The 26,604-nt window shown below is 37.4% G+C and overlaps 1 long non-coding RNA gene across 1 annotated transcript; it reads left to right on the top strand.

Annotated features, from left to right (window-relative positions):
• Positions 1-15,223: 15,223 nt before the first annotated feature.
• On the top strand, positions 15,224-26,604 carry LOC127159335 (uncharacterized). The gene is made up of 4 exons (XR_007826419.1): positions 15,224-15,599; positions 16,712-16,773; positions 23,421-23,475; positions 26,539-26,604. It is a non-coding gene; the product is annotated as an uncharacterized LOC127159335 (long non-coding RNA).

Raw genomic sequence — 26,604 nt, 5'->3', positions numbered from 1 at the left:
TTTCTTATTTTGTGCTGTTTTTGCCATTGCAGGTTAAGCTACTGTGAAATGACAGATGAAGGTTGTTCTGCTGTGACTTCAGCTCTGAAATCAAACCCATCACACCTGAGAGAACTGGACCTGAGCAGGAATAAACTAGGAGACTCTGGAGTGAAAAACCTCAGTGATCTACTGATGAACACACAATTCAAGCTGGAGAAACTAGAGTTAGTATCATTATACTGTACAGCAGTGACAGTGAGACTAAAGTTCACTGTTTAGTTTAAGACCGCTGGACTCTTGTCACATCATTTCCAGCGCTGCACTTTCTGGCATTTCTCCATCTGAAGAAAGATTCAGGAATACAATGTTTTATGTGCATCTGTAAAAGCAGTGTGAAACTTGCTGAAATTTGACATCTTTGTTGTGAAATAAAACAGAAGTGACAACAAAAAACAGTCTAACAAATGACAGTAGATGTTTCTAACAGATATAATTTATACTGGACTAATAGTATATTTCACTCATTTTTTATAGATTGTAGATTTAGTATATTTGTGTAGTTAGGAATTGAATCCACACTGTAAAATGGCTTTAAAAAATATAAAAAAAAAAATAATAATTTGATTGATTAAATTATTTTCTTTTAATTGAAATGTAAAAATAGACCATTAAATGTTGTTAATTTTACTATTGTTTCTATATTGATTCTACATATTAATTTCCATTGGCAAAATTCACTTATTTGTTGACTGAGGGTCCAGACTTGGATTGTAACTAGTCTCCTCAAATACTCCTCTCTTGGTTTGTTCATTCATATATTAGAAGTTTCCATGATTTTGCTGGTTTATTAGTGAATGTATGACATTTGTTCATGATGCATCATAGATCTGATTTATTGTCTTTTCTTTTTCTGTTTTCAGTCTGTGTGATTGCAGAATTACAGAGAAACAGTGTCTCATCTTGACTTCAGCTCTGAAATCAAACCCATCACACCTGAGAGAACTGAACCTGAGTGACAATCAAATAAAAAACACAGGAGTGAATCACTTATGTGACGTACTGAAGGATTCACACTGTAAACTGGAGAGATTGAGGTCAGTAACATTCACATACAAGAATCAAAATGATTAAAACAAACTCGCACAATTCTGACTGAAATTCAGTGACGTCAGTGCTGTAATGTGATTGGTTATTAAGGGAAACTTGATCCAAGTTAGGGTTAGCAGAAAACCCTAACCAGCAGAAAAACCAGGGAGCCATGAGTAGCAACACCACACTCCCAGATGAGCTGATTGAGTTCAACGCTCAGTTTGAGGCACCAATCATCAGCCAAAAGCAGAGGATTCTGGACTCAGAGGGTATTTTGGACACACATGCATGGCTCTGAAACCCATGGAAGGCCCAGATGACATCCCGGATGGATAGTCAGGGTTTGCTAGTCAAGTCATATGTAAAAAGGACCATTCCAGCCACCTTAGACTCATTAAAATTTGGATATGCTCCTGTGTCAACAAGCTTGACCCCCCTAAATTTGGAATCATGTCACACCAAACAATTTTGGGTGCAATGTGCAGTTTGTCCTGAAGAAAAAGAAAAGAAATAAAGAAAAAAGAAAAACATCACCAGCTGCCAAATTCAAATCCATGTTCGCTAGCTGGTTCTGAGTCGGAGACATACGTATTTTTACAGCACTGCGTATTATAACCAATCACACACGATTCTGTTGAGCTTATGAATGCAATGACCAATCAGAGGCGTTCAGATGAGTCATCGCTGAAAGTGTTATTGTCACGGAGTCAGACGAGAAATGAATGATCGAAATATGTCCCTGTGTAGCGCAGCGGAAAACTCAAACGCGGATACACACGAGTGAGTAGGTAAACCACGCAGTTTGATCTGAGAACGCTCCTAAACGGAGTTGAGATTTCCACCAAGAAATCCGCGTTCTCACACGCACACAAACAGATAAATAAGCACTCCGAAGAGCAGAGAGTTTACTCACGTGAGTTGACGATGATTTGGGACCGAGAGTTGAGCCTCGCATGAGCTCAATGTCTGGTGCTGGATCGTCACCTACTTCCTGCTTAAATACCTGCGTGAAGTTACTTCCGGGTCCTCGTGACTTCACGTGACTTGGTGCGTGTGACAGTACCCCCCCCTCCAGGACCGGCACCAGACGGTCCCGGGATGGAGGATACCCGACGACGGTAGTCCTGGATGAGGGCTGGATCCAAGATGAACCGCCCGGGAACCCAAGACCGCTCCTCCGGACCGTAACCCTCCCAGTCAACGAGATACTGGGTGCCACGGCCCCGAGGACGCGAATCGAGGATTCGCCGGACGGTATACGCAGGACCACCGTCTATGATCCGGGGCGGAGGTGGAGCAGGAACCTGGGGAGACAGAGGGGAGAAGAAGACATGTTTGAGTTGAGACTGGTGGAAAACAGGATGGATCCGGAGAGTGGTGGGCAGCTGGAGCCTGAAGGTGACAGGGTTTAACCGGTGGGTGATCTTGAAGGGTCCGATGAAGCGAGCAGTGAGTTTTTTTGAATCAGTCTTTAGGTTGATATTGCGAGTAGACAAATAAACCCTGTCACCAACATGGAACAATCGTCCCGGTGGGTGCCGGCGGCGATGCTGAGTGGTGTAGCGGGTGTTGGCTCTTCTGATGGCGGTGCGTGCATGGTTCCAGAGCCGCCGGCACCGACGGACCAACTGTTGGGCAGACGGGACCTCCACCTCCGGTTCTTGATGTTCGAACACCGGAGGCTGATACCCGTAGCATACCTCGAATGGGCTCAGGTTGGTGGCAGAGGATGTGTGAATGTTATTGGAGAGTTCAGCCCAGACGAGGTAGCGTGCCCAGGAGCGCTGATGCTCGCCGGCAAAGCATCGGAGGAAGCGCTCCAGCTGTTGGTTGGCCCGCTCCGTCTGACCGTTAGTCTGTGGGTGAAATCCGGACGACAGACTAGAGGTGGTCCCGATCAGACGGCAGAAGGCCTGCCAGAACTTGGCTGTGAACTGGGGCCCTCTGTCCGAGACGATGTCCTTGGGGAACCCATGCAGGCGGACTACGTGTTCGAGTATGAGCTCCGCAGTGGTCTTGGCAGAGGGGAGTCCGGTGAGAGCCACCAGGTGCACAGCCTTGGAGAACCGATCCACAATGGTCAGGATGGTGTTCTTCCCTAGAGATTCGGGAAGTCCAGTGACGAAGTCGATGGAGATGTGAGACCAGGGTCGTTTGGGGATGGGGAGGGGCTGCAGCTCGCCGGTGGAAGGGGTGTTGTTAGTCTTGGAGCGAGCGCAGGTGTTACATGCCTGGACGTACAGCTGTACGTCTCTCCTCAACGTCCTCCACCAAAACGCCCTGGCGATGAAGGTGATGGTCCTCTGGACTCCCGGGTGTCCTGCCAGAGTGGAGTCGTGCCCCCACTGGAGAACTTCCTGGCGTAAGGTGTCGGGTACGAAGAGCCGTCCAGTGGGGGTGTCCGGAGGTGGAGGATTTTGGCTGTGACTCTGGCGGACTCTCTCTTCCAACCCCCACCGGAGGGGAGCCAAGATGACGTGGGATGGCAGGACAGGCGCGGCCTCCGTGGTGGTGGAGTCCCGCTGATGTTGACGGGAGATGGCGTCCGCTTTGCTGTTCTTCGAACCGGGCCGGTAGGATAGCTGGAAGTTAAAATGTTCGAAGAACAGGGCCCACCGCGCCTGCCTGGGGTTAAGCTGTTTGGTCTGGCGGATGACGGTGAGGTTCTGGTGATCGGTCCAGACGGTGAATGGGTCGCCGCCGCCCTGGAGCCAGTGACGCCATTCCTCCAATGCCCACTTGATGGCCAACAGTTCACGGTCCCCTACCCCGTAACGCTGTTGAGTGGGATTGAATTTTCTAGAGAAAAAACTACATGGGTGTAGTTTACCGTCTGGACCACGTTGCGAGAGGACGGCTCCTACGCCCACATCGGAGGCGTCCACCTCAACAACGAAAGGTTTGTCCGGGTTGGGGTGGGTGAGGACTGGAGCGGTGGTGAACAGGTGGCACAAGGTCTTGAAGGCTTGGATGGCTTCGGGGGTGAGGTGAAAGGTTCCATGAGATGGTTTGGTGAGAGCAGTGAGAGGTGCTGCAGTTGCGCTGAAGCCCTGGATAAATCGCCTGTAGAAGTTGGCGAACCCCAGAAAACGCTGCAGCTGTTTGAGCGACGAGGGTAGGGGCCACGAACGCACAGCCTCCAGCTTCTGGGGATCCATGGCCACACCCTGAGGGGAGATGATGAAGCCGAGGAATGTGGTGGAGTGCTGGTGAAAAGCACATTTCTCCAACTTGCAGTACAACTGATGGGCCAGCAACCTTCGTAGCACTGCTCGGACATGCTGGGTGTGTTCCTCCAAGGTCTTCGAATATATGAGGATGTCATCCAGGTAGGCGTAACACCAACGACCCAGCATGTCCCGGAGGACGTCATTGATGAATTGTTGAAATACAGACGGGCTGTTGCACAGACCAAACGGCATAACGAGGGTCTCGTAGTGGCCGGTGGGGGTTATGAAGGCCGTCTTCCACTCATCGCCCTCCCTGATGCGGACCAAGTTGTAGGCGCTCCGTAGGTCCAGCTTCGTGAAGAAGCGGGCACCAGAGAGGGCGTCCAGGGCGGTGTTGGTAAGAGGAAGTGGATGACGGTTCTTGATGGTGATCTGGTTCAGCCCCCGATAGTCCACACAGGGACGAAGACCCCCGTCCTTCTTCTTCACGAAGAAAAACCCCGCGGCCGCCGGGGAGCTGGAAGGGCGGATAGTACCGGCCCGGAGCCCTTCCGCTACGTACTCCTCCATCGCTTGATGTTCGGTGGCAGACAGGGAGTACAGGTGGCCGCGAGGGAGCACCGCGCCCGGCACGAGGTCAATGGCGAGGTCGTAGGGACGGTGAGGTGGAAGCTGGGTAGCGCTGCGCTTGCTAAAGACCTCGGCCAGGTCGCGATACGGGACAGGGATCTCCTCCAGGTTGACATCGGAGGCCTCGGACTCCCCTGAACACGTCCCAACCGGCGCCCGGAGACAGAGCTCCTGACAGGTCGCCCCCCAGTGGACAATCTTGTGGTTGGTCCAGGAGATGAAGGGGTCGTGAGTGATGAGCCAGGGGTGTCCCAGGATGATGGGTGGAGAGGTGATCTTGGTGATGAATAGCTGGATTTTTTCGGAGTGATTCCCAATGATGAGGTGAATTTCTTTGGTGCGTCGGTTGACGGGGCTGAAGTTGAGGGGGCGACCGTCGATGGCTGTGATCGTTAACGGTTGGGATAACACCTCAGTCTCAATCCCCAACTGGGCAGCAAAATCCTGATCGATAAAGTTACCAGCCGCACCTGAGTCAACAAATGCGGTGGTCACGATCCGTTGGTGGCCCACGAGGATTGATACCTGAAGGAGCATCCGGGATTCGGCGGGACAGGTTTTGTTCGTCACCGGACCAGGCAAAGACCTCCCCCTCTTTACCTGGTCTGGCCGTTTCCCGGCCGGAGAGGGCAGATTGCTCGATGGTGATCTGGGGAGGCGCAATAGGCACATAGACCCTCGCGGTAGCGTCTAGCCCCTCTCTGCCGCCGACAGGGAGGTGCGTCCTATTTGCATGGGCTCCCGGCTCCGGTTGAGTGGGCCTCTGAGGCGATAGGTGGAGGAGGAGAGGGCGCAGCGACAGCGTAGGTGACAGGTGAATCCAGGGTCCTTGTGCGGGGGAAAGTGCCTGTGGAGGAACGAGAGACAGTGTTAGTGCGGTGTGGGTGGTGACGCATCCTCTGATCCACCCGGAGGGCCAGCTGGATCATGCCCTCCAGGGTGTCAGGGAGCTCCCGCACAGCCAACTCATCCTTGAGCCTGATGGAAAGTCCCTCGTAGTAGGCTGTGCGGAGAGCGGCGTCACTCCAGGTGGTTTGTACAGACAGGGTGCGGAACTCAGTGGTGTAACGGCTGACGCTGCGTTCCCCTTGTCTCAGATGATACAGCCGTGAGTCTACCTCCACCTCGCTCTCAGGGTGTTGGAAGGCGGCCCTGAGCTGGTTGGTAAATGCGGGATACGAGTGGGCGGAGTCGCCGTCGGCCTTCAGGACCACCGTAGCCCACTCGGCTGCCTGCCCGGTGAGAAGTGAGACGAGCAAGGCGATCCGGCTGCGGTCTGTGGGATAACGTGATGGCTGGAACTCAAAGATGAGGGAGAGGTTAGTGAGAAATACATCACACCGGGCACCGGATCCATCCCACTTATCCGGGAATATCTGGTACTTAAGTAAAAAGACAGGTTTTTATGCATAGTTAATAGATTTCACTATTAGGCTGCTTTGCTGATCGCTCATTATAGATCAACTAACATGATCTATAAAGGTGCAAAATTATTTGTCAAATAAATGAAACATGATGAAACATTCATTTGAGTTTAAATTGTTATAGCTTATTCTAGAGATTGCAGTGATGCATGACATGGTGAAAAATGACTGAATGAATAATACTGGATTAAAGTAGCTTAAGATTCATGGTAACACTTTCTATGAAGCCCCTATTCATTATAATGCCTTAAGAATATCTTTATAATGTATTATAAATACAGGCTACATAAAAAGTGTTACCAGATTCATTTTAAAATAGCAGAAATGTTTTCTGAATCAAAAATCTTTTCAGTAGCAAAGCTGTTTTTTGATCAAGTAACACAGTAGCGTCAACAAAAGCTACATTTTCCAAAGCATTTCTGAGTCTCAAACTCAAATCAGAAATCACTGATCCTGGATCAGTAAGTGACGCCACTAAACCTCGTAACTCCATTGGCTCCTCAAAGTGTCAGTCAAACCTCATTATTCCTCCCACATATAAATGTATCTGTATACAATGAAGCCTCAATACCAGCTTTGACACAGTGTTTATTATTAATTTAAAGACATGTTTTTTTTTTTTTTTTTTTTTTTTCTGAAAAAGTATCAGTTTCGGTCATAGGATGTTTCCGGCCGGCAGCAAAAATGTATTTTGCCTGTGTCACAGTATGAGTTAAATCCAGCCCTGTACATGATACTGATACTGAGAGCATTGACTTGAAATGAAGTTGGTTCAATATAAACAGGGTTCCCACGCGTCCTGGAAAACCTGGAAAATTGATGACTAATTTTCCAGTCTTGGAAAACACATGGAAAATGACAGAAAATAGAAAATGTCCTGAAAAATCTTGTAGTTGTCCTGGAAAATTATTATTTAAAAAAAAAAAAAAAAAATTTGTATTCTCCTTTAGCCAAGCCCAAAACAAATAATGCTAGTAGCAGAAAACGTTTGAACTGATATAAATTGTAACTGGCCAGTTTCTGCTCCAAACACACAATTATCAGTCAGTTCTTTTGTTTTATTTCTGTTCTGGTGCTGCTTTGTTTCCTACAGTAACCAGGGAAATTCTGTATCACTGTTGTTCCATCAGCACCACCTGCTGTCAGAGAGTGAATTTGTGCTTTCAGTCTGTTTTTGTTTCCTGCAGATATTTTTTATGTAGCATAATTTCACAAAGATAAAGTTTTTTTTTTTTTTGTTTTTGCTTCAGATTTTGAAATTAGATCAGAAACTGCTCATATATATCACAATATATTTCTTAATTTCACTATGATATAATTCTGATATCGATATGAGCAACATTTTGAAAAAGCCTTAGAATTATTACAGAGAAAACCCACAACAGATGAAAACTTCTGAAAAATTAATTTGCCAAGTCTATGAAACCTCCTTCTGTAAAACCATATAATATTTGTAAAAAATGGTACAAATAAATTAAAATTCACCTTTTATTTGTATTTAGGCTTCAAATACATATTCATTATCTGCCAGTAAGAGGTGTCAGTTTCCCCTTTAAATCAGTGCTGTGCTCATGAATGCTGCCTTATGAGATCAAATGAAAATGCCATTGAAATGTTTCTGAAGAGAGATGCTTCCCTTCAAAGATGCATTAATTTAAAACGTGCAGCGCTCGTGTTTATTCAAAGTCATCAATCAGTGTAAAATTTCTTTGTATTTCTATCAGGGAAAATTGTACATAAACCTATGAGAAGTGTAAATTATTTTATTAAATTAACAACTTTATTTTATTTTATTTTAGTAGTTTTGTTTTTGTTTTGATGACCAATTTGTGAAAAAATTATCCAAAGTATATCCAAAGCAGGTATTCAGACACTCTTCCTCTGTTTTATTTTATGAAGACATTTTCACTTTTGACTTAAACAGTTTTCTTTTGTCTTCTCTCTTTCTCTCATTGCAGGTTAAGAAACTGTGAAATGACAGATGAAGGTTGTTCTGCTGTGACTTCAGCTCTGAAATCAAACCCATCACACCTGAGAGAACTGGACCTGAGCAGGAATAAACTAGGAGACTCTGGAGTGAAAAACCTCAGTGATCTACTGATGAACACACAATTCAAGCTGGAGAAACTAGAGTTAGTATCATTATACTGTACAGCAGTGACAGTGTTATTAGTTTACTGTTCAGTTTATTTTAAGTGTTTTGTGTGTGTTTGTGACTGTACACTCAAAAATATTTTGCCTCTTTTTCATTTTTATTAAAATTAGCTAAAGTAAGATGTTTTTGAGTATTCGGTAATAATTTCATTGTTCATTCTACACACACACCAGTTTTTTTCATTTTCATTATTGTGTATATTTATGAGTGAAACTGCTTGTTTAATATAATAATAATAATTAGGCTTCAGTGAATGAATAAATAAATAAATATATAGTTATTTGTTCCCACAAGATTTTGTTTGACAAATGTAGTTGAGCTGAACCCAAACTAGTGTAGATTCATTTAATGTAAACCAGCTAAATTGTGTTGACCCAACTAAGCAATTTTCATTTGAATTAAATAAATTAAATTGTAAAAACTTTCTTTAGTAAAATTTAATTAAGCAAAAATAATTTATTTTTTGACTGTTTGACATTTACTTATGATGTATTTATTCACACATAAACTTTACATGGATCTGATTCATTGTCTTTTCTCTTTCTGTCTTCAGTCTGTTTTATTGCAGTATTACAGAGAAACAGTGTCTCATCCTGACTTCAGCTCTGAAATCAAACCCATCACACCTGAGAGAACTGAACCTGAGTGTGAATCAAATAAAAAACACAGGAGTGAATCACTTATGTGACGTACTGAAGGATTCACACTGTAAACTGGAGAGATTGAGGTCAGTAACATTCACATACAAGAATCAAAATGATTAAAATCACTTCAACAGTTTAAACCAAAACACTTTATACTCAAAATCTCATGATGAGTCTGAGTTCACATTATATTTGTGAAAAATTCTTCACCTTAATGATTTGTTTGTAAGATGATCTTCCTCTGTTTGTCTCTTTCTAGTCTTTATTCCTGTGGAATTACAGATGTTTCTTCTTTAACTCAGTCTTTGACAAACACAAAAGCACTGCAGTTTCTAAAAGAGCTTGATCTGAGTTTTAATAAGATTGGAGACTCAAAGCAGCAGCTCATTGATGTGCTACGAGACTCAAACTGTAAACTGAGGTGAGTAAACTTCACTTTCTGATATTAAAGAGATTCATTTACCTCTAATATGTGAACAAATATATACTTTCAAATATTTGTGAAAAGAGTTTATCAAATTATCATCAAGCTTTATTTCAAAGGGTTTGTGTCAGAATGAAATGTAAAGTTGATAAAAATGTTGAACACAAAGGAGGAAAGAGAACAAAAGCACACTGTCAGAGCTTTATACAACAACACCTGCTTTATTAATGACATCAGTAATAGTGAATCATTACAGTTTGAAATAGATTTGGTCAGATTGTAGGAAAACGCTGGTAAAATCAGTGCAGATTCCAGCTTCAGCTCACAGCCGTCCAGCATCACATGATCAATGTCTCTGTCTCTTGTGTTTTTATTTTGACAAGCAACACGTCACATTACTTATGTAAGGTTTAATCAGGGTGTGATTTGTCGGGGTGAATTCCTCCCTGGTAGAACTGCAACAGCTCAACGGTGTAAACCTGGGAAACATGCTTCATTCTGACAAGACTTGTCGTAATATGCTCATGTTTATTGGAGAAACAGTGATTTTTTTTTTTTTTTTCATGAATGAAAGCGTTTCAAAACATCCCCCCTCTGGTTTTTCCACAAATCACACCCTGGGTATAATGTACATCCATGTGACACTTAAGACAGGAACATCTGATAAAAATTCAGTTGTTATCACAGAATAAACCGACAGGTTGATCAGGACTTTTATCATCCTGAAGGAGTTTATTCTGTGATTAACAACCGCAGCCTTGATGAGCATAAGAGACTGATCAAGTCTTACTTAAACTTTTTATAACGGTCTTACATCCACATTCAATCCCACAATGCATTAGATACGGAGTTTATTGATGTATGAATTGAGAATACCCATAATGCACTGTGAGAGTCACATGCTGAATGAATTGCTGTGTCAACCTGAAGATGAATCATCCATCCATTCATTTTACAAAATGCAGTTACAGCTAACAAACATACTAAATGAATTGAAATTGATTATTAAAAAGATTTTTTAACATTTCAGTTATTTACTGAGACCAATAAAACATGTTTAAACTAGAGGACAAACAGCTTTAACTAGTGGAACATTTCACTTTGTTTTTGTTTTAGGGCAAAATCACATTTGTATTTGTTTCATGTCATTTATTATATTTGGTGTAAACTCATTAGTTTGTGTTTCACTTTATTTTGACTCAATAGAGACACGGATTGGAATTCATGTGCTAAATGTATTATATAAAATATATATAAACACAAATGCTGTTTCATAAATATGTATTCAAATCAGGTAGAGTCAGTAATTAATCTGATTACAGGATTTTAATGTAACTTTTAAAAAAAAAAAAAAAAAAAAAAAAAAAAAAACTGATTGAAATATAGTAACTAATTTGTAGTTTGTTCCACTGAACTCTGATTATCTTCTCTTCTGTTCCACCTTACAGTGTATCCATCACCAAAAGATGATAAATGCTGTATATCATAATTTGAGTGGTCTTGAGAGGAGCAGTAAACATCAGGTGAGGATCCACAGAAGAGCTTCACTACTGTGTCTATGAGGAGAAAGAAATGTGTGATAAATGTGTGAATGTGATCCATACAGGTGAAGAGACTCAGACTTTACAATCAAATAATGCAGCATGTGTGTTAGAAACATGTGATATTGAATGATTCATGTTGCTTTAGTATTCAAGTGATCATTTTGTTTAATTTAAAGCTGGAACAGAGGAGGAAGAAGCTCAGATGAGTCTGTCTGGCTCTTCAGTTTAATAATATTTGTATTAAAATCATCCATAATGATTCAAATGTTTCTAATCATAAATGCAGCACTTAAATGTATGAAAAGAAATGATAAAACAAGTCTATAATGTGAAATTTCCATGTTACATAAAACATTTGTTATATCATATTTTATACACATTGTTATTGTATTTTATTTTATATTAGGTTAGTTATGTGTGTGTGTTGTTGTTAATGTACAGATATCCAGTATATTGTGTTTGTTCTGTGGATGGAGTCTCTCCTTCATCAGTTCAGACCAACTAAACATTTTCATCAGTTAACAGCATTTGTGTCTTTCAGTCTCCTCTAGATAGTCAAATACATTTGTCTTTTTCACCCCATTTACATTTGTATGTAAATAAAATGCTACATATACAGTTAAAAACAACTACTTTGTTTGAAAGTTCACTTGCCTGTTTTAGGTATTAAAATATTAAATATTTTGAGAAAAGTCTCAGTGTCTTTGATTGGTTTCCAACTTTCTTCAAAAAAATTCAAGTTCATGTTCTTTACAGACAAAGATACAAATAATGTAACATCACTGTGAGGACAATAAACTTCTGGTAAAATCAAACTTGTCCAGTGGCCTTTTACAGTGATTTCATATTATAAGAAATTTTGACCATATATGAATTAAATAGTTAAAAACACTATTACTGTGAAGATTGTATTGACTCTATTCATTGGTCTTGACATGATTGTGTTTGCAGTGGTTTGTGTGCAGAAGGACTCCAGTCAGTTCATCTGTCAGTCAAACTATCTGTTCCCAAAATAAATGAACAAACAAACATCAAGGACAATGTGTGCATCATTTCTGTTTCATGTAGTCTTTCTAAAGACTCTATATCCATTAGTGAGAAATAATTAATCTCTGGCAGACATGTTTTTGAGTTTTATATTGTAGTACATGTTTTTAGAAGTGTTACAGCCTAATTGACCCTATTTTGAAGTTGTGAATTGTCATTAATTTCCCTTTAACTAAACATATAGTCCTGTATATAATTCATATAGTGTCTTTCAGGTTTGTCAAATCAATTGTCAAACTGTTTCTTATTATTGTCCACTGTCATCTGTAATGAAGCCATTGAGGTTTTCAGTCAGTTGCTCAATTTCACCACTAGATGTCAGTAAAGCTGCACTGATTTCACATGAACAGGTGAAGGATTTATATTACATACATTTATTAATTTACTTCGGGTTCATTTGGAACTGTTTAAATTGATCTGAATATCAGTTTGTCAGATGTTTAGTGCTGTCTGTTGATTCTCTTGTGCTCTGCAGGATCTGCTCATGTCTCTGTTGATCTGCTGATGTTGCTGAGTAAGTTTGGTGATTGTATCTGGAGGACATGAGATTCTGTGCACAGGTATTAGTCCTATACTTGGCTTTAAAATCACGTGTATTTTGACCCACATAGATGTATCTGGGTTAATCCCTGGATATCTACACATAGAAAGTAAGTTCAAAAGAACAGCATTTACTTGAAATACAAATCTTTTGTAACATTATAAATGTCTTTACTGTCACTCTTCATTGATTTATTGCATGTTTGATGAATACAAGTATGAATTCCCTTTAAAAACCAGTCTGTATGTGTGTGTATAGACACACGGTGTTCATGAGCTCAGGATTTCAGACACAATGACATTGCGACACAAAGCCACTGATAAACTTTCATATAATTAGACAAAAAAAATCCTGTCTTTGTTCACATTGTGTGCGCAGGTGTGAATGAACTATTTTTATCCTGGTGTTCTTGAAATAGTCTGTCGGTGTCGCTGACGTGATTGTGCTGATTGTGACTGTGTCAGCAGTGATTGTGTGATGAAGGCATCAGGTTTCTCTGTCAGGCTTTCATGAGTTTCAACACTCTGAAAGTCTCGTGTTTGTGTTCAGGTTACAGCAAAACACTCAGAAAAAGCATTTGACTTACAGAGAATAATAATAATAATAAACGTCAATAACTTTAAAACGACTTGCCCTAAAAAAAAGTCTAAATGGTGTGAACGCCAAAAGGGCAAAGCTGATCATGTTTCACAGCCTTCATTTTCAGTATTTTCGCTCTATATAATGAGCACTGCCCCGCACAAGCCGCCGCAATGTGGATGAAGCCGGGAGAGCTCACTCTCAGCGGAGCGTTCAGTAAGGGACCGTGGGGAAAGTGCAAGTTTTCTTCGTTTTTTGCTGTAGCTCAGTGGGCGGTGTTTTTGTAATAGCTTCTTTGTTAAGCCTTTCATGCACGGTGTCCACATTTGTGGACAATTATTTAACTCCATTTAGACTAATATGTTAGTATTTTATAAACTAAAATTTTGAGTAAAAGTTTTTATTCATCAAAAACCTGTCCAGGTATGTGCAAGTCATGCAACAGTGGAGTCAGATTCCATAAAGTCTGATTTCTGTAATCTGCTAGTATATCTATTCAAGTTTTTCCAAAGATGCTATAAATTATATTATATTGTATTATAACAAATATATCAACATAAAATGTATTATTATAACATTAAATGGCCACTTTACACATACAAATGGAGACAAATTTGCATTTTGCCTGCCAAACAGGTACAGCACAGGTCAAGGAGTCAGTACAGAATAATAGAGAATATCCCAGAGGACAGTGGAAGTAAGATAAGGATGAAAATATAAGAAGTTCTTAATATCAGCAATTTTTGATTTGATTTTTATGATTTGCCTATATTGCTAATAGGTTTCTGCATATATGTAACTACTGTTATTGTTCCTACAATATGTGTTTTATTGTTATTATATTGTAATGTTATTGCTTTTAATAACTGAACTGATATAAATAGCATAACATGCCATTAAAAAACACATTATTACATATTGTCAGCTGTGGCTTTATGTCCCCTCAGAAACAATCTCCTGCTTTTTTTGGATGTCCTTTTAAACGGGTAAACCAGTTTTCTGGTGTTTTTGAGTGTTTGCCCTCACGCCTCCTATTGGCAGCTTTGTAACTGCTGATTTACACACATTTACACCTAAATGGGCGGAGACTGGCTCGGAAAACGCGGGCTGCATTTTGATTGGTTAATCACGCGGAGTGGAGGCGGGGTCTCTCCGGGAGCACAATCTACATATGGACGAGAGTGAGACAGCAGCAGCCAATTAGGAAAGTAAATAAAGTGTTAAGATTTATATATTGATTCATAAAAACTAGTTTTGTCTGTATGGCTTATTTTCTGTGCATTGTGTTTTGTTGGTAGTCGTTAAAAGATTTATTCACGCAGTCATTATCCGCGATTTAAGAAGCTCGAAGTTCGGCCGACGACTAAATAAATGTAGGTAACGTGTTACTTTTGAAAGATTATCAATATTAGCAGTATGTCAGAAGTTTTGGAAGAAGTGTCAGATCAATGAAGAAATCGACTCTAGAAAGCCTCTAAAATAGAAGATGGGTTACATGTAATATTGTAAACGTTTAAATTAATGTGTTGATTAATGTGTGTTGTTTTTTTGTTTTTGTTTTACTTGATGTCAATTAACTGTAATCGAGTTCAGCTCAGCCAGCTTTAAGAATAACTGTAATCAATTTAGAATTGATAATACAGAATATTTATTATATTATATTGACTGTTACAATGCAGATGAGACTGTTAAATTTACACTAACATATCAAGATAATTAAATGTTTAAGGTCTGAATAGCAGAATAAAACAAAAAAAAAAAAAAAAAGACTTAAATCATCTCTTCTTGATCTTCTGCATAATTAACACATCTTTATTGATTTTTCTTAAGTGAAATATATAATTAGGTACAGAGGTACAGATTTATGTAAAACCATCATGATTATTATTTATGAAAAACCATCATGAAATGTCAACCTTACTATACAGTACATGAATTAATAGAGGATTTCAGATGCTGTTTAGGTCAAATGAATGTGTACACAGAGTGCTTTGTTTTCCCAGTTTGTGTTTTAAGTGAACTGCACTAAAAACCTGAAGCAAACTGTACTCACACCACTTCCTGAGGTAGTCAGTGTGTTTGGACTTTGTGGCTTTCTTGTAAAATTCAACTGAATTGATATCAAACACCCTGGAAAGAAGCAATTCTGTGTTTACCCACTGTATGTATGGTGCAGCATATTACAGATGTATGTATTTGTAAATGTTCTGTGTCATTCTGTGTTTTTAAAGTACTATATCTTAATTTCTGCAGCTAGATGAAATGGATTCCAGAGTTGTCAGGCTTAAGCCTGTACGTGATGCTGAGTGCCACATAAAATCAAGAACTGAAAGCCATACCTTAAGCAGCGCTTCATGAACAAGTTCAAAGGTACGGTGCTCCATATGCTGGAATGACTAAGCGTTTACTGATTTGTAATGTCTCAGAATTATGTACACATTCAGTCACACTTGTCATCATCGCTCTAGGTTGGTCCCTGGACCATACAATCACACTAGTGTGAGCTGAAAATCATGTAAATGACATTATCAATTACTATATTCAAATCTGCTTTCCAGCCTTTGTCTGGCATTCAGCCAGATGATGGACTCAGAAGATGGACTTTGACATTGCTTGTCATAAATCACAAATCATTTTGTTTTCAACAAAATAATGTTTATGTTTAGACATTTAAATAACCATATATATTAACAAAAATATTTATACACACTGATGCCTGTGGTAGCACCAGTAATAATCAAAATAACCTTTCAAACTTAATTTGATGATCCATTTTATTCACGGCAAACATGCAATGTGTAGTTAACTATAAAGTTTACTTTCTTCTTCTCTCAGTTCAGCAGCCACTCACAGAAACAGATGAATCTATGTGTGAATCTGACAAACTCCCGATTCCCTGACTGTGTTAAAGAAAAAACAAATATGGTGGCATCTTTAGTTCACATTATTTTGTGTCAACTAATATGATCATTTTAGTAGTTAAAACACAATATACAGGTGCATCTAAAAATATTAGAATATCATGATGAAAAAGTTTTATTTTTGTAACTTGTTTTTTTTTAAAAACTGAAACGTTCATATATTCTAGATTTATTACATGTAAAGTAAAATTTTGAAAGTTTTTTTTTTTTTTTTGTTTTAATTTTGATGATTAGAGTTTGCAGCTCTTGAAAGTCAAAATCCAGTCAATACAGTATCTCAAAATATTAGAATATTTCATAAGATCAAACAGAATGGTTTATCAGGACATTGTATTGAAACCATAGGCATATTAGTTAGACCATATGCAGTGCTTCATAATTTAACAGTGATGTTATAAAGAAGGGGCTCGGTTAGTGCTGGGTGATAGAACCAAAAATCTGTCTCACAGAACTTTTTAAGATTCTGCTGGTTTCACAGTATATCACAGTATTTTCTTCCTTCTTTAGCTTGAGCAAATATTTGACATCAGTATTTACGTACATTCATTCTCTCTTTTACAGATGAAGCAGATGCCGTTATTGAGATGTCAAGACCCTGTTTGCCAGAAGCAAGTTCAGAACAGGTATTGTGTCATTTTGGTTGCGTGTGCTTACTTTATATCTGTACAATAGAAAGTTGATGTAGAGACTTGAGGTAGAGCTACACACTGTTAAACAGAAAACACACTGCATTGTGAGGACAAAACAGTTTCTCAGGACATTGTAGTGAAATCATAGGCATTTTAGTGACACCATACAGTATGTGAACCAGAAAACACACTGCATTACAAGGACAGAATGGTTTGCCAGGACATTGAAGTGTGTAAATGATTATTGAACAGTAGGCATATAACTGTTATAATGTCCTGTTAAACCACTCTGTCCTTTCAATGCAGTGTGTTGTCAGTGACATCAGTAAGGTTTGTTCATTGTAGCTTTGCATGGTAAAAAAACATATAGTGAGACAGATGTGAAGGTAAAACGGTTGTAAAACTCCAAAGCTTGTTGATTTGAATGTGAGAACTTGTTTGTACAAGTTGTTGAATTTGTTCATCACTTGTTGTTATTCGTACTTGTAAGTTGAAATTTACACTCATAGCTCTGATGTGAGAAGTTGAATCTTTCGATTTGCTCACACAATGATCAAAACACCTGTGTTTTGAAGTTGAAATTGCAGATTATCAATTACAAATGTGTAGAATGACATTCACATAAAGAACGTGACAGACGCAAACATGTACGACATATTTACTTTTGCACTTTACTTCAGTTTCACTGTACAACCTCAAGTCGGCACGTATCAACGATAGCTAGAGATGTTGTCAAAAACGTCAATTGTTGGCAATATTATGAGGATTTGGCATTTCCAATTAATATAGGCCTGTTATGTTCTTATTTTATTAGGCCTATTTTTATTATGAAGTTACTTTTTTTAATAAATTAAAATTATTAATTTGCTCTGCAATAATTACCAGATAACCGACACACTGCGAGGATAACAAAAGATTAAGCTATTTACTCCTCAAATTAAAATTAAAAAAAAAAAATAAATAAAGATCTTTTAAAACAGGTTTATTATACAATGAATTATAGGCCTGTAATTAAAATATTAACACTGCAGTCATTAATAAAAATCAATTAAATAAAACAAATTATTTCAAGCACAGACTAGTGATGGAAAGTTCGGATCATTTTATCGACTCCGGACCTTTGAGTCTCGTTCAGCAAAATGAACGAATCATTTTTCGAGTCATTTCGTTCATTTTGTTCATTTTAGCAAAATGTAATTAAAATGTTACCTGTTACTTCCCTAACACATCTACTGCTTACACAAACGTTGATCACACTTCAAACAAGACAAAACTATAATGCTATAAGAAACAGAAAGTATTAATTCATTGTTTACCTGGGTCTTTAATCTATGATTCGCTCACGTCGCCTCTTATCTGACAAGTTTGCGGGTTTGAGTCGTTCGTTCATCACGTGACAGCCCTGTAATGTTAACCTATGCAGCCTGAGCCGGAAAGAGAATTGATTAGTTCATCTCTCGAGTATTCGGGTTTGAGTCATTCGTTCATCACGTAACAGCCCCGTAAGGTGAACGAACGACTCTAAAACAGTTGAACTAATTCCAGTACAGAACCTAATAGGATGTTGCGCCTGCGCGACTGAACGAATCACTCCCCGAGGTGACTCGTTCGTCTCGAGTCACATTGAAGATTTGTTCAAAATGAACGAATCATTCAAGAACGACCCATCACTAGCACAGACTTTCAAAAACAACCTTTTTAACATGAAATGCGTTTCTCTCATGTAGTTTTTCACTATGTACGGGCCACAAGAGAAATATTAAGGGAATAAATTAAAAACAATATATATTGGCTATATACTGTGATCAGCATATGTGGTCTTTGAGTGAATGCACGTTGCTTGTGTGATATCCATTGTTTTGCCTTCATGGTTTAAAACAGAAATATTTCCAACACTGCAACTTAAGGAATTACCCCCACTTTAGTTCATATTTTGAGGAGATTTTGGTACTAAATAATATGTGCAATAATTACGAACCATGATTGACCATTTAAAGTATAACATTTTCTAATATGTTTAGTATGTGTATTGCCTTTAGTTTGATATTTAGGGTCAAATTAGACAAAACATTTTTTTTATATTTACAGTGCCAGGAGCCAAATTATAGGCATTTGGTGGCCAGAATGATAATATTCCTATTCAATGCCATGGTTTAACCATTAGATGCCTGTATGGCTGTTTAATAAATGCATGTATTTAGTATTGGTGTCAGTCGATTAAAAAAACTGACTAATTAATCACACATTTTTTCTGAAATTAATCGCAATTAATCCCACCTAATTTAATTATACTTTTATATTGAAATAATTTCACATTCAATCTAGAAAGAGCATAAAGAAAGTACATTTTTAGTATTTGTTTTAAAACAGATCTGACACTGCTTTAAATGTGTCTCATAAAAAGTAAATACTTGGTCTACATGCACAGTTTTAAGGCAGCTTTAATCACCTTTTTGTAACTTAATGTCTTAACTGATGACATGACTACGACATTGCAGACTCGTCGTAGTTTCATTTGGGTTTGAATATTATACAGCTCTTTAATGTAGCCTAATACAGAGCGCGCCGGCACAGTATAACGTCTGTCAGGACGGAAAGATCCGTTTTTACTGGCATATGACCTGACGACATCTCATCTGATGTTCTCAGTTCACTGACGCTCTACTGAAGCTCATACATTTAGACTGTATTTATAATTGCATAAATAATGTTATGAGATTAATGTTTTAAATACAAAACTCTGAATATAGAAATATGTTGGAAAAGAATGTAATATGATGGGAAACTTAAAACCGCCAGCAGGTGGCAGCAAGTGTTCATGATTGAATCACCGAGTCATTCAAACGATTCTTTCAAAACAGCTGAATTCTTCAGGAGTGAATCAAATGACTGGTTTTATGAATGGTTTAGTGTATCAATGATTCGCCCAAGACAACGCGGATTCGTATTCGAACACAGAAACGAAACGAAAACAGCACTCTTAACTCCTGCTCGTGTCATATTGCTGAACTGTCAGGAGCATGTTTGCTCGCATATCTTGAAATTTCCAAGTTAGCAGCTTGTATATTAAAACATATTCATTTAAAATGTTAAAATATATATATATATATATATATATATATATATATATATATATATATATATATATATATATATATATATATATATATAATGATACCAAGTGCAAAGCCACTATGTTGATGAATGGAATTGCATTTGTGATCGCAAAGATGCTTCCAGAAACGCATTATTACACCTGTTCTAAAAGTTGGCAAATGAATAAAATTGCGAGAATACTTTCTTGTAAGATATTATGATGTTGAATAAGTGATTCTTGAGCTGCTATTTTTTTAAATAACATCAGACGGTCTGAATCAGACCCTCTCTTCTGATAAACTGCAGCATGAACAACGACATGCAAGTGCAACGTCTCATTTCAAACTGAACTGAAGCGTCGGGAAACACTGAATAGCACATGAAGCATATACACAGCATGTACTATCTTATGGTACTTCAGTATGAACGATACTACCATTTAAAAAATGCAGTGGCACCGCGGGTATTTTTAAGCTTTAGTATCGCGGTACTACCGTAGTACCGATATATCGTGCAACCCTAATCACCGCTACCTTTTCCTGCTCGTTTGACTCGCGCCTGGAGCTGAGGTGAGGTTGGAGCAGCGTCTGAAACGTCTGCTGTTTAATGTGCTTGTAAAGACGTTCCACGTCTAAATAAACACAACTCTTTAGCAGTTGTGGGTGGGGTGACCTCGCCCTGCCCCTGCTTTAATTGAGTTAAATATTTTTAATGCGTTAAAATGAAAAAATTAATCGCCTGCGTTAACGTGCTAATTTTGACACCACTAGTATTTAGTTCTGCTCTAGTTGCTCAGAAGAGTATTTCCGGTCATAACTGCTTTATTTATTTATTTAGTTGGTTAGTTAGTTAGTTTAGGTTTTGCAATTTTTTTTTTTTTTTTTTTTTTTTTAATGTACACTTAGACATTATCAAACACTTAATTTAAAGTTTGGATATTTTAAAGGGATCATTAAATGCCCATTTTCCACAAGTTGATATGATTCTTTAGGGTCTTAATGAAAAGTCTCTAATATACTTAATATACTTAAAAATTCTCAGTGGTTTTGTAAAACAACAAGGGGTTTGTTCCTTTAAATGCAAATGAGCTCTGCTCACCCCACCCCTCTCTTCTCTCTGTGGAGTGACGATCTTGTTTACATTAGCCGCGTTTAGCCGCTAAACTTCCTAACTACCACGTTATAAGGAAAGGCTTTTGCAAAGATTCATAAAAAACCCCTTATACTCACTTCTGCTGTAAGTGAAGCTGGATCATGAATGATTCGTGCGAACATAGATGGATATATGTAGATCGGGAGGCACATTCCATTCACAAACAAACGTAATCCACTGCATCTTCAGCGGCTCAGATGTCGGGAGTAAATGACGACCACTATGTTCATTGTTACAGCTCATGTCAATCAACTATCACCACACCGACAGGCATCTGAGAATGGCTCGATTTGAGAAAGGGGATATTATTTTTTACAGATTAATTAAAAACCACTGCATGTATTTTTATCATTATAGGGTAGATTTGCACATACACTGCCAACACACATTAATGTTCAAACAACATGAAAAAGTGAACTTAGCATCTGATGACCCCTTTAAAATGTTACATTTAAAAAGGTTAATTACCGACATCTGTTATTTTAGGATATTCAGATAAGAATATGTCAGTGACATCAGTGAATATTAATAAAGGCAAGAAAATACAGAATTTAACCCCCCCACAAAAAAAAGTTTAAAATAACAAGGCCACCAATTGCATTTAGCAAAGCTCTTACAAGGAGAGAAAGATTGCAGAAAGACTAAAAAGCTAAAAATATGACAGCTAGCATCTGGTTGTGGTTGCTATAAAGGTATTTCTCACGGTATCTATCTGCAATTATAATATAACTGTCTATTATCTATCGATAAACATTAACTATAACACGCTTTGTAAAATACCACTACTGGTGAGATTTTCAAGAGGTCAATTAATGTTAAAATTCCAGCTGAAATGGAACTATTGTGTTTTTTTTTTTTTTTTTTTTTTTTTTTTTTAAACTGTTGGTCGCTCTACGACAAGCTTTACTTCCACATTCCTCAGTTCCTCTGGTCGCCCATGGGAGTGTCGCAGCTCTGTTTCTCAATGGCTCTGAGCTGAACCAACTTCTTATAAATAAAGCATAATTAATGTTTAACCACGTCATATAATTCTTGGATGATCTTTTACGTCAAGCCTACATTTGTTTACATTTATTTACACTAGAAACTGAGGATAACACAATTATCACAAGGGCATAGGTTACAAAAAATGTATTAGATCACAGATATATTTGTACAGTTTTTTTGTTTTTGTTTTGTTTGTTTGTTTTTCCTCCCATGTGTTGTTTATTTCACTAAGTGAGCACGTAACACAACTGGTAACTATGCTTCCAGGCAAACAGCTTTTAGTGAAAACATTGAGCAGGGCCATTACATTTAATAATCTTAGTATTTCTCAGTGTAATATTATTAGTGTTAATAAAAATACAAATATATTGATTTCATTTTCTTGTATTCATTTAAAAGGATAGTTCCCAGGCCCTTGAAACGTAATAAGAATTGATAACAATTCTTCTTCTCCAAATCACATATTGGAGACCACGACACATGCGCATGCATTGTTTTCCTGCAGAGGAATGCACAAGCATTAGTTGTGGTCTCAATAATGGTAGAATATGTGATTAGGAAGAGAAGAATTGTTTAATAAAGCCGTTATTTTTTGTTTTCTTTGCACACAAAAAGTATTGTGGTAGCTTCGTAAAATTACGGTTGAACCACTGATGTCACATGGACTATTTTATCGATGTCCTTGCTGGTGTTTTGATCATTGTGTGAGTAAATCGAAAGATTCGACTTCTCACATCGGAGCTACGAGTGTAAATTTCAACTTACAAGTACGAATAACAACAAGTGACGAACAAGTTCTTACATTCAAATCAACAAGCTTTGGAGTTTTACAACCGTTTTACCTTCACATCTGTCTCACTATATGTTTTTTTACCATGCAAAGCTACAATGACCAAACCTTACTGATGTCACTGACAACACACTGCATTGAAAGGACAGAGTGGTTTAACAGGACATTATAACAGTTATATGTCTACTGTTCAATAATCATTTACACACTTCAATGTCCTGGCAAACCATTCTGTCCTTGTAATGCAGTGTGTTTTCTGGTTCACATACTGTATGGTGTAACTAAAATGCCTATGATTTCACAACAATGTCCTGAGAAACTGTTTTGTCCTCACAATGCAGTGTGTTTTCTGTTTAACAGTGTGTAGCTCTACCTCAAGTCAAGTGCACAAGTGAGTTTTGCTTCAGGAATATCGCGGAAGAAGCAGCAAAAGTCAAAGCGTTAGGATTTAAATTTGTCCTGTGAGGTTGTAAGTGGCAGCTTGAGGTTGTACAGCGAAACTGAAGTAAAGTGCAAAAGTAATGATGTCGTACACATTTGTGTCTCTTATTTTCTTTGTGAATGTCATTCTACACGTTTGTAATTAATAATCTGCAATTTTGACTTTAAAACACAGGTGATTCAATCATTGTGTGAGCAAATCGAAAGATGCGACTTTTCATGTTGGAGCTGTGAGTATAAATTTCAACTTACACGTACAAATATCGACAAGTTCTCACATTTGAATCAACAAGCTCTGGAGTTTTGCAACTGTTTTACCTTCATAGACAGCAGACATTGAAAGCACGATTGCTATGCGAAATTGATTTACGTAGCCATTCATTCACACAGATGCATAGAACATGCAGATAAATGCATATAATGAGTTAATGTTATTTAATAACAAAAAAAAAAAAAGCTCAAGCAAGGGCTAGGGTGATAAATTTCAGAGAAAACGTTTACACCAACCCACCAACTCTCCAGGAAGTAGAGAGACGTTATGGGTTGGAGGACACAGCAAGAGTAATTAGCAAAAACAGTCTACAGTGTTGGGAAGCTTACACAAATGTGCACACTTGCACACACATGTTGGCACATCTGTCATTATGAGGACTTTCTATAGGTTTAATGATTTTTATGCTGAGCTACAGTATTTAGGGCTCTATGAAATCCGTTTTATTTTTTCCTGAATTCCATTTTTTTTTTTTTTTTTTTTTTTAAATTTTTTTTTAATTAAATAAATTGTATTAATCAAAAGGATGTTTAATTAATTAAAATCATGAAACTTAAAAATAACATCAGTTTATTAAAAGTTTATCAAAAATGACATGTTTAGGGCCCTATGAAATGTTTTATTTTTGCCCACCTTATGTTTCATTGTTACCAAATTCTGTGTTCTAGCATGTCTAATTATTTAAATGCATAAAAATAAGTTTCATTTATTCTTACAATAGCATTGTGAAAAGTTTATTTTTTTCTCAGAAATTCAGTTTTGTGTAATTGTGTATTTGGTTATCAAGTAAAAGCATAAAGAATTAATTTAATTTATCTTTTAATTAATGACAATTAAACAAATTTTACTTTTGGCAAATAAAAGGCGTTTAGTGTTACAATTAAAACATTGAAGAAATATATGATTATTCGTTAAAAATAAGATTTTAATCATTTTATTAGTAAGATTTATTTCTGTAATGACCTACTTTTAATTAATTCATCCAAATTTTCTCGACATTCCGTGTTACACATCAAATGGTGCAAATTGAAATTGAAAATAAGTCTAATAGAAGCAGGTCAAGTTTGCAAAAACTCTCACATGTCGCAAAACGTTTTTTACGCTCACATGAGGTAGTTTTTCAGCCAATTCGAAAAAGGAAAATTTTGCAAAACCGCAATGGAAATGTCACCTTGTGGACATAAAATTCAGATTTATAAAATATATCAAAAGTTTTGCCCAAATTTTTAATGGAAATTCACCTACTGTCAATGACTAATAAACTGTAATCATGATTTTATTATGATTATTACATAAATAATCACAAAATTTAATGATGAAACAAAAATTACAATACTAATATTAATGTCCTCTTTTCTCACATTAAACTGTTAAGCTTTAATTTTTGTTGATATTCTTGTTGCTATGGATGATGTCAACAAGTTTACTAACTACACCCACAGTGATTGGCTGATAATGACAAGTCTCTGTCAGTCATTTTATAATAGAAATATTGTAGAATAAGGTATCATGTTGCCATAATCAAATAAAGATTTTAAAATAAAATTGCCATATTCAAATAAAGTTTTTAAAATATAGGCTAAATGTCACTAATTAAACAAGCAAATGTTCAGCTAATTGTCAGCCTCAACATGTCTGCATCTCATAAATAATTGTTAGATTTACATATAAGCAACCTTTTAATTAGCAGACTAGAATTATCATGGCTGATATGACAGTAAGACTTACTTCCTACTTTTTGTCCAACTTGTGCATGACAAGAAGGACATAATTCAATTTAAGAAAAATTGTGTATATACAGTAGTCAACATTTGAAATGGATCAAAAAAGTTAATCAAAGTTGTCCTAAGACAAAAACAGGTATTGTTTTGGTTTTAGGACAACTTTGATAAAAGGTTTCGATCCACTTCAAATGTTGACTACTATATACTATATATATGTAGTGACATGTTTCTAAAACATTTATGTCCAGAGGTGATTGCTGGAAACATCCATTTTAGGATTATGATTTGGTCTTAGTGACTTAGGAGTCTCTGGACGACCACTTACTTTCCACAGATTTAGGAGCTGATTTTAACATTAAAATGCTTTGTGAAATACTCTTGGAGCAAAAATCTCAGAGTCCTAGGAGTTAAGAGCTACTTTTAGTCTTAAAATAATTAGTGAATACGGCCCCTGGTGCTTTTACCCTATGTATGTTATGTATTTTTGAAGCTCTGCAAAATAAAGTCATGCTTATGCCAATATTATCTGATTTATTTTTTTTTATTTATTTATTTTTAACTAAACCTCATTCTTAATATGCTTATCATTACTGAAATCATCAACGTCATTTCTGCATCATTACCGCAACATGTTCTTTTAATGTTTATTTAATAAATGGAAAAATAGTAGTTTACTTTTAAATGTATGTGCAGAGTCTATACATTATGTTCTTTCAGGTTTTCCACATCATTTTGAAAATGTCAGTTTTCAATAAAATAATGCAAACTTTTAGGTTGTTGCGGTAATGAAAGAAATCATTTAAAATAAAATAAAAATGTTAATTTAAAAATATATTTTGTTTCAGAGTTTTAAGGAACTGTGCTTGACTGTTAATAATTGTTCAAAAAGTGAAAATGTATTAGCTTTACCTGTGGCATTGATGTTTTCACACTGTTGTGGTAATAACGTTTTTGGAAAATATGTTCAGAAAGGTGTTAAATTGTCAGTAAAACATTTTAAATTTATGGTCACAAACACTTCAGGCCTTGCTCTTGTTGCTTAAAAAAAATTATCTTTTTGTGTTTTTTTTTTTTTTTTTTTTTTTTTGTGAGAATCACCCTATAAATAATAATAAACAGAGTTGACTTGCTGTACTTGCAGGAGTGGTTCAAACCCAGGTTCAGCTTGAATCCTGAGTAACTCTGTTTAGTTGTTTTTTTTTTTTATTTTTTTAAGTCTAGATTTAGTTCTGTACTTTCTTTAGCTTGTTCAAATATTTGACATCAGTATTTACATCCATTCATTCTGTCTTTTACAGATAATAGAAGATGCTGTGACTGAGATGTCAAGACCCTGTTTGCCAGAAGCAAGTTCAGAACAGGTA

Source organism: Labeo rohita, unplaced genomic scaffold, assembly GCF_022985175.1.
Source record: "Labeo rohita strain BAU-BD-2019 unplaced genomic scaffold, IGBB_LRoh.1.0 scaffold_208, whole genome shotgun sequence".
NCBI classification, from domain to species: Eukaryota; Metazoa; Chordata; class Actinopteri; order Cypriniformes; family Cyprinidae; genus Labeo; species Labeo rohita.
The sequence above is the reverse complement of the archived record's forward strand: the minus strand, read 5'-3'. Positions and strand labels throughout refer to the sequence as shown.